The 7,545-nt window shown below is 45.4% G+C and overlaps 1 pseudogene; it reads right to left on the bottom strand.

Annotated features, from left to right (window-relative positions):
• Positions 1 to 3,090: 3,090 nt before the first annotated feature.
• On the bottom strand, positions 3,091 to 3,845 carry LOC123233292 (annotated as a pseudogene).
• Between the last annotated feature and the right edge of the window lie 3,700 nt (positions 3,846 to 7,545).

Raw genomic sequence — 7,545 nt, 5'->3', positions numbered from 1 at the left:
TCCCCAGACTTTCCCTATAAACGTTCTCGGGTCCTCTGGGGAAGTGATTGTGAGCAAAAGAAGATGAATATCCTCAGCAAGACAGATTAGGGAGAGGTAGGCATCAGTCTGCTAAGGAAATGCAACCCCAGTGGGGGCAATGGTATTCTTCTGGGCCTTGGCAGTTATACTGAGGGCAGAAATAGAGATCAGGAGGGGTGCTGGTGAAGGAAAACAACCAAGGTCCGAACAGGTGACAAGGGCATAACCAGAACTGCGGTATGGACGATGTTATGTTCATGGCCATGGTCCAGCCATCTGACCAGTGCAGAATTGCCCATTTAGAAGGTTGATGGGGTTTGGGGGGTTAAGAAGCCAGGGCTAGGGAAAAAAGGACGAGGGGCACTACCCAGGGGATCATGCCTGTGATGGTTCAACTGGGTGACAGCTGCGGGTTAGTTGGAGTTTCAGGGGATTATCAGGCCAGCTACAGGAGGTGATCCAGGTGGTATGTTAGGAATCAGGAGGTTCTGCAGACTGCACGTGGGAATGATGAACCCAGGGCCCGATCCCATCGACCTTGAGGGCTGAAGGGGTGCTGAAAAAGACAACAAATGATCCCTTCCAGCTAGACTGAAGGGCCCACTTCTGGTGTCTCCTGACCCAGACCCAATCCCAGGGTTTCTAGGAATGCGGATCATGCGGGAGAGGCTGGACTCAAGCTTGAAGACTGGGCCAGAGATCCTGCTGCAGCTGAGAGAAAAAAAGAACAAAATCATGCAATTGTGGGGCCTGGCTATTGTTAGGGGAGGGGAGGGAAGATAGAATGGGAGATAGGAACCCATACAATACTTCACAAGGGGAGAGAGACAAGGGGCCCAGTGTATTCCGAGCTTTAAACAGGGCTAGGGGAAGGAGCATCACCCAATCTCCGCCAGACTCAAGGACCATTTTAATCAAGGTTTCTTTTAAGGTCCAATTCATGAGTTCCACCTGGCAGGAACTTTGGGGGTTGTATTCACAGTGCAATTTCCTCCTGACCCCTAGGGGCTTAGTCAGGGACTGAATGACTGGACACAAAAGCAGGCCTGTTATCTGACTCCAGAGAGGCAGGCACTCCAAATCTAGGAATGATTTCCTCAAGGAGCTTCTTGGCAACCACCTGAGCTGTCTCCTTCTTGGTGTGGAAAGTTTCAGGCCAGCCTGAAAAGGTGTCCACAAGAACCAGCAGGTATCGGTATCCTTACTTTCCTGGTTTGACCTCTGTGAAATCGACCTCCCAGTGTTCACAGGGGTGAGTACCATGAAGCCTGGTTCTGAGATGGGCGTCTTCTTTCACGGCACGGGTCATCTAGCAAGTCTTGCATTCCTGAGCCAATTCATCTAAAAAGATTCTGGAGCCTCAGAACTGAACCTGCCCTTTCTGGAGTAACGTTCACAACTTGCTGGCCCCCATGTGGGTAAGATGATGCAGGTGGGTAGAGAGAAGCTGGCCCATAGCCTGTGGGAGAAGAAGATTGCCATCTGGGTCTTTGTACAGAGGGCCGGACCCGTGACCTGACTTAGCCTGGACCCACTCCAAGTCAGTGGGGGAATACTGGGGTGGGTCCAAAGGAGGGGCAGGGATAGTAGTATTGGGGTCTCAGGGCCCTGGTAAGTCCGTAGTAAGTGCAAGCTCGCACAGTGGGGCTTGTAAAGATGCTTCCCTGGCAGCTTCATTGGCTTGCCGATTCCCTTTTGTCTCTGGGGACGTCCCTGACTGGTATCCTGGAGTATGTACCACAGGAATTCTCTGGGCTCCCAGATGGCCACAAGGAGCTCCTGGATGTCCTGGAGGTGGGATACCAGCTTACCCGCTGAGGTGACATATCCCTGCTCCTGGTAAATTGGGGCATAGACATGCAGGGTGGCAAAGGCATACAGTTGGTGTAGACTGTCAGCCGCTTCACCTTAGCCAAGTGGAGGGCCATAGTCAGGGCAACCAGTTTGGCTCATTGGGCAGAGGCACACCACAGAGTCTTGCCAGCATCGTTCACGACTCCTGCACCGGACCACCAACCAGCTGGGGTCATAAAACTGCTGCCATTGGTGAAAAGGATGAGGTCAGAATTCTGCAAAGGTGAATCTTTCAAATCCAGTCGGGCGGAGATGGATTCCAGGAGCATGTCCTGACAGGAGTGCATTGGGCCCATCCCAGAGGCTGGTAGGCAGAAGGGTGGCCTGGTTTAGGATAGCCACCACCAGAAAGGAGAGTTCGCTCTCGTCCAAGAGGAGGGATTGGTAATGCTTAAGATGAGTGTGGGAAATCCAGTGGGTTGGAGGTTGGCAAAGGATGCTCTCTACCGCATGCGAGGTGGCAATGACCAAGGGTTAGCCGTGGGTGAGTTTATAAGCTTCTCTGACCAAGAGGGCTATCCCTGCTATAATTCAGAGGCAGAGCGGCCAGCCAGCAGTCACAGGGTTGAGGCATTTGGACAAGCACGCCTCCAGTCGGTCCCAGCGTCCCAATCTTTGGGTGAGGACTCCCTTGGCAATTCCGCCAGCCTCTGCCACAGAAAGTTGGAATGGCTTGTCTGGGTCAGGAAGAGCCAGGGCAGGGGCTTTGAGCATCACAGCGAGGAGACGCTGAAAAGCAGCATCCATGTCAGCGGTCCATGTCCAGGAGGAGGAGTCGTGGGTGGCCTCATACAGAGGCTTGGCTAGGGCTGAAAAACCAGGTATCCAGTCTGCAATACCCCACTGTCCCTAAGAATTCCCGAACTTGTTGGGGATTCAATGGGGTTGGGATGGAAAGGACGGTTTTGGTCATCTCCAGGGTGAGCCAACACAATCTGTCTTGCAAGCAATATCCCAAAAAAGAGATGTCCATGAGGGCAATGTGGACCTTCTTGGCACTCACTCGGTAGCCTGTGGAGTCAAGGCAATGGAGCAAGGCTTCCGTTGCAGTTTTGAAAGAGTTTTCATTCAGAGCAGCAATAAGGAGGTCATCAACATACTGTAGGAGACTAGCCTGGTGTTCTGCTCACCGAAGGGCTACAAGTCTGGGGCCAAGGCATAGCTGAAGAGGGAGGGGCTGAGTTTTAGACACTGGGGCAGACGAGACCAAACAAGTTAGGCAATAGGTTGGACATCAGGAGAAAACCATTCAAAGGCAAAAATAGCTTGGCTAATGGGCACGAGAGGAAGGGTGAAAAAAGCATCTTTAAGGTCCAGAGTGGTGTACAAGATCAGAGAAGGGTGGAAGTTGCTCAGAAATGTGTATGGGTTGGGGACAGTAGGGTTTATGTCCTCAATACGCTTATTGACCTCCCTGAGGTCCTGGACTGGTCTGCAGTCTGTTCCCCCAGGTTTCCTGACAGGCGGCAGAGGGGTGTTCCACCAGGACTGACAGGGTGTTAGGATCCCAGCTTTTAAGAGGTGGGCAATGTGGGGTTGGATACCTTTGTGTGCCTCCAGGGACATGGGATATTGTTTGACCCTCACTGGTACAGCCCCACTTTTGAGGGTTATCAAGATGGGGGCTTGGTTGATAACGAGACCCATTCTGGATCGCTCTGCCCAAACAGTGGGGAAATTTTCCACTCAGGGTAGGACATGAGGGGGGATGGCCTCAGGTGTTGGTCCAGAAAAAGTCTATGTTCATCTTCCAGGGAGAGGGTCAGAACGTTTAGGGGGTTCCCTAAGTCATTGGTGACCATAACTCCCCCTGTGGAAAGCTGAATGTGGGCCCTGATCTTGTGTAACAAATCTCTCCCCAGGAGGGGCGCAGGACTATCTGGAATGACCAAGAAGGAATGGGTGACTTATCAGGTTCCTAGGTTGACGGTACGGGAGCTGGTCCAGGGATACAGGTTGACTCCTGCCATGCCTTGGACCCAGGATGACTTAGAGGACAATTTCCAGAAAGGGGTTGTTAGGACAGAGTGTTCTGCTCCTGTGTCTACCAACATAGTGAGCGACTTCCCCTCAATGTTTGCTGTTATCCAGGACTCGGGGAGGGGTCCTGAGATGTGGTGGGCTGACCATCATTGCCAAGGACCAGTTTATGCTGTAATATTTAGAAATTATACATGATATATATATATATAAAGATGTGGTCGCCAGGAAGAAATAATTCAGATTGATTCCATAATTAAATAGACCCAAGTCAGGATGGGTTTTATGGTAGTTTATTTACAATTAGGAAGGTAGAAGGCAAGGAAATAGAGAGAGGGAGAGCCTAGTCCAGGCCTGCAGAAGCCACTGATTTGAACTGCCCAAAGGGCAGTCCCTTGTTCTTGATTTGTTACTTATTGTCACATGTGGGTAACTCATCTCCCCTCCCCACTAAGGGAGGTGGGGATGACATTATCCCTGGAGGCTAGAGTTTTAAGTATGAATGGGCTTGAGCTAATTCCATATACACAATACCCTTCAGCATAGATGCTTCTGGCTCCTCAGAGGTAAAGAGGGTAAGGAGGAGTTGTTGGGAGGCGTCCCAAGTGGGACTGTGAGTCAAGAAAATCAACTCAACCAGGTCTATTAGGTTCTGAGGTTGCTCAGAGAAAGGTGGGTTTTGATGTTTCCAATTATAGAGATCACTTGAAGTGAAGGGCCAATACTGGTAGACTAGGGGGCCTCCCAGTACTATAGGGCCAACAATGAGGACTGGGAGGGCAGTAGTGGAGGAGGGAACTTTGGGGCCAGGAACATGGTTTTCATGGTGATCATAGCCCGGAGTGTGGCGTGCAAGGGGAGAGTGGAAATCCACAGAGGGGACTGCTGCTGCCGCCTCTTTATCCTCTTCCTCATTATCCCCTCCCTGAGGAGGCAAAAGAGGATAGAGCATGGGTGGAAACCCTGGTGCATATGGCAGTGTGGGAATGGGGGAGTCCAGGGAGGCTCATAAGGGGTGGGTAAAACTGGGGGGTGGACTTTGAGAGCTTTCAGTCTTATTGGGTTTGGAATTTGGAGATTGGCCGGCCTGTGTGACCAGGGCCTGAGTAGTGACAGCAACACCTGCCTCCCCAGCAACAGCCCTGGTGACTGGCACCCAGGCAGGAGCTGGAATAGGTTGATTATCCCTTGGGTTGGATGCTTCCACAATTGGCTGAAGCGAGGGTGGGGGGGGGTCCAAGGCCAGATCCTGCCAGGTCAGGATATATGGCATCTGGTCCGGGTGCCCCTCCGGGCTGGGGAGGAGGATGCAGGCCTGGATGGCAGAAATGACTGATGTTTTCCATGTCCCTCACCTGGGCCATCTAACACCAAAGGTGGGCCACTCAGAATTACAGAAAGTAATTTGCTATAATAATCCTAGTATTTTTTTATTTTGGTATCTCTCTTGAGAGGTGATTGGAGAATTCCTTAGATCTTAAATTTAATTTTATTAAATTTAAATTTAATCTATGGTTCTAGAATATCAGGGAAGTTTACTTGATAATTTTCTTTTTAAAAACAATTTTATTTTTCAAAATTAAATTTAAAAGTTTCTAAAATTAAAAAAAATATTGAGACACAAATTCTTCCTCTCTTTCTCTGCCTCACATTCCCCACTGAAATAGTAAGAAATCCAATAGGGATTTTACATATGCAATTATGCAAAACATTTTTCCATATTAATCCTTCTGTGGAAGAAAACAAACAAAAAAAGTGAAAAAAGTTTACTTTTGTCTGGATTTAGGAATCATCAGATCATTTTCTGAAAGCAGATTTTTTTTATCATAAGTCCTTTGGGATTCTTTTGCCTCATTGTATTTATTCCTATATTTCTATAACTATAAATATTCTATTTATGAGAATATTCCTATATTTCTATAACTATGTACAATGTTCTATTGGTTCTACTACAGTTTTTCTTACCTCCTCTCATTTATTATTGGTTACATCATAACAGTATTTCATTATAATAATATACTATAACTTATTAAATCATTCCTTAATTGACCAATATCCCCTCACTTGATTTTACCCACACACACAAGTTACTTTAAATATTTTTGTACATGTATGTCCTTTCTATTTTTGTTTTCTATTTGGAATACAAATTTAGCAATGGTATGGCTGGATCAAAGACTATGTACTATTTTATAGCCCTTTGGCCATAGAATCATTTACTTTCCAGAATGTTTGAAACAATTCACACTTCCTCCAACAGTGCATTAGTGTCTCAATTTTCAACATCTCCCCTAAGTTTTGTCATTTTTCTTTTCTATCATGATAGCCAATCAGATAAATGTGTAGTAGTACCTTAGAGTTGTTTTAATTTCTATGTCTCTAATAGTGATTTAGAGCATTTTGTATGGCTAAAGAAAGCCTTAATTGTTTTGTGTGAGGTCTACCTGTTCATATCCTTTGTCCATTTATCATATGGGAAATTATTTGTTTTCCTATATATTTAACTCAATTCTCTAGGTATTTGAGAAATGAGATCTTTATTAGAGACCTGTAAAAAAGAATTTGTATCATTGTGGTTACTGTGTAATACTCTTTATTCTATTTCCCCTCATATAGTAGTTTCTGACTGCCATATGGCCCAATGGGCCCTCTTTTATATCAGCCCTACCCCCTTTCTCAGATCCCCTTCCACTCCTATTTTCCTGTAGGGTAAGATAGATTACTATCCTCAATTGCTTGTGTATGTTCTTCCCTCTTTAAGCCAATTCTGATACAAGTTAGTTTCACTTGTGCCCCTTCCAACTTACCCATCTTCCTTTCCGTTGTAAAAGTTCTTTCATGCCTCTTTTTTTGTGAGATAATTTACCCTGTTCCATTTCTCCCTTCTGCTCCCAATTCATTCCTCTTTATTCTGCCTCATTTCATTTGTTTTAGACATCATTCTGTCATATTCAACTTACACCCTTGCCCTTTGTCAATGTTTACTACTTCTAAGTGCCCTAATAATGATAAATTTCCTAGGAGTTAAGACAATCTTCTTCCCAGATAGACATGTAAACAGGTTAACCTTATTGAATGTCTTTTCATTTTTCTTTCCTATTTGCCATTTTAAGCTTATCTAGGGTATTGTATTTGAAAGTAAAAAATTTCCATTCAGTTGTGGACTTTCAATCAGGAATATTTGAAAGTCATCTATTTCATTGAATACTCTTTTTACTCCTAATTAATTGTGCTTAGATTTTTTGGGTAATTGATTCTTGTTTGAAGTTCTAGGTCTCTGGAATATCTTATTTCAGTTCCTCAAATACTTTAATGTAGAAGCTACTAAATTTTATATTATCCTGACTGTGTCTCCACTCTATATTTGAAGTGTTTCTCTTTGCCTGATTGAAGTATTTTTTCTTCACCTGGAAGTTCTGGAATTTGGCAACAATATTCTTGGGAGTTTTTCTTCTGGGTGTCTTTCAAAAGGTGATCAATGAATTTTTTAACGTCTATTTTGTGCTCTAGTTCTAGAATACCTGTGCAGTTTTTCTTGATAATTTCTTAAAATATAATATCTAAGCTCTTTTTTTTCTATCATGGCTATCATGTAATTCAACAATTCTTAAATGATCTCTCCTGGATTTATTTTCCATGTGAGTTGTTTTCCTATAAGCTATTTCACATTTTCTTCTATTTTTTTTTCAT

The sequence above is a fragment of the Gracilinanus agilis genome, chromosome 2 (genome assembly GCF_016433145.1).
Source record: "Gracilinanus agilis isolate LMUSP501 chromosome 2, AgileGrace, whole genome shotgun sequence".
In the NCBI taxonomy this organism is placed as follows: Eukaryota; Metazoa; Chordata; class Mammalia; order Didelphimorphia; family Didelphidae; genus Gracilinanus; species Gracilinanus agilis.
Note: the sequence above shows the minus strand (reverse complement) of the source record. Positions and strands in the feature narration are given on the sequence as shown.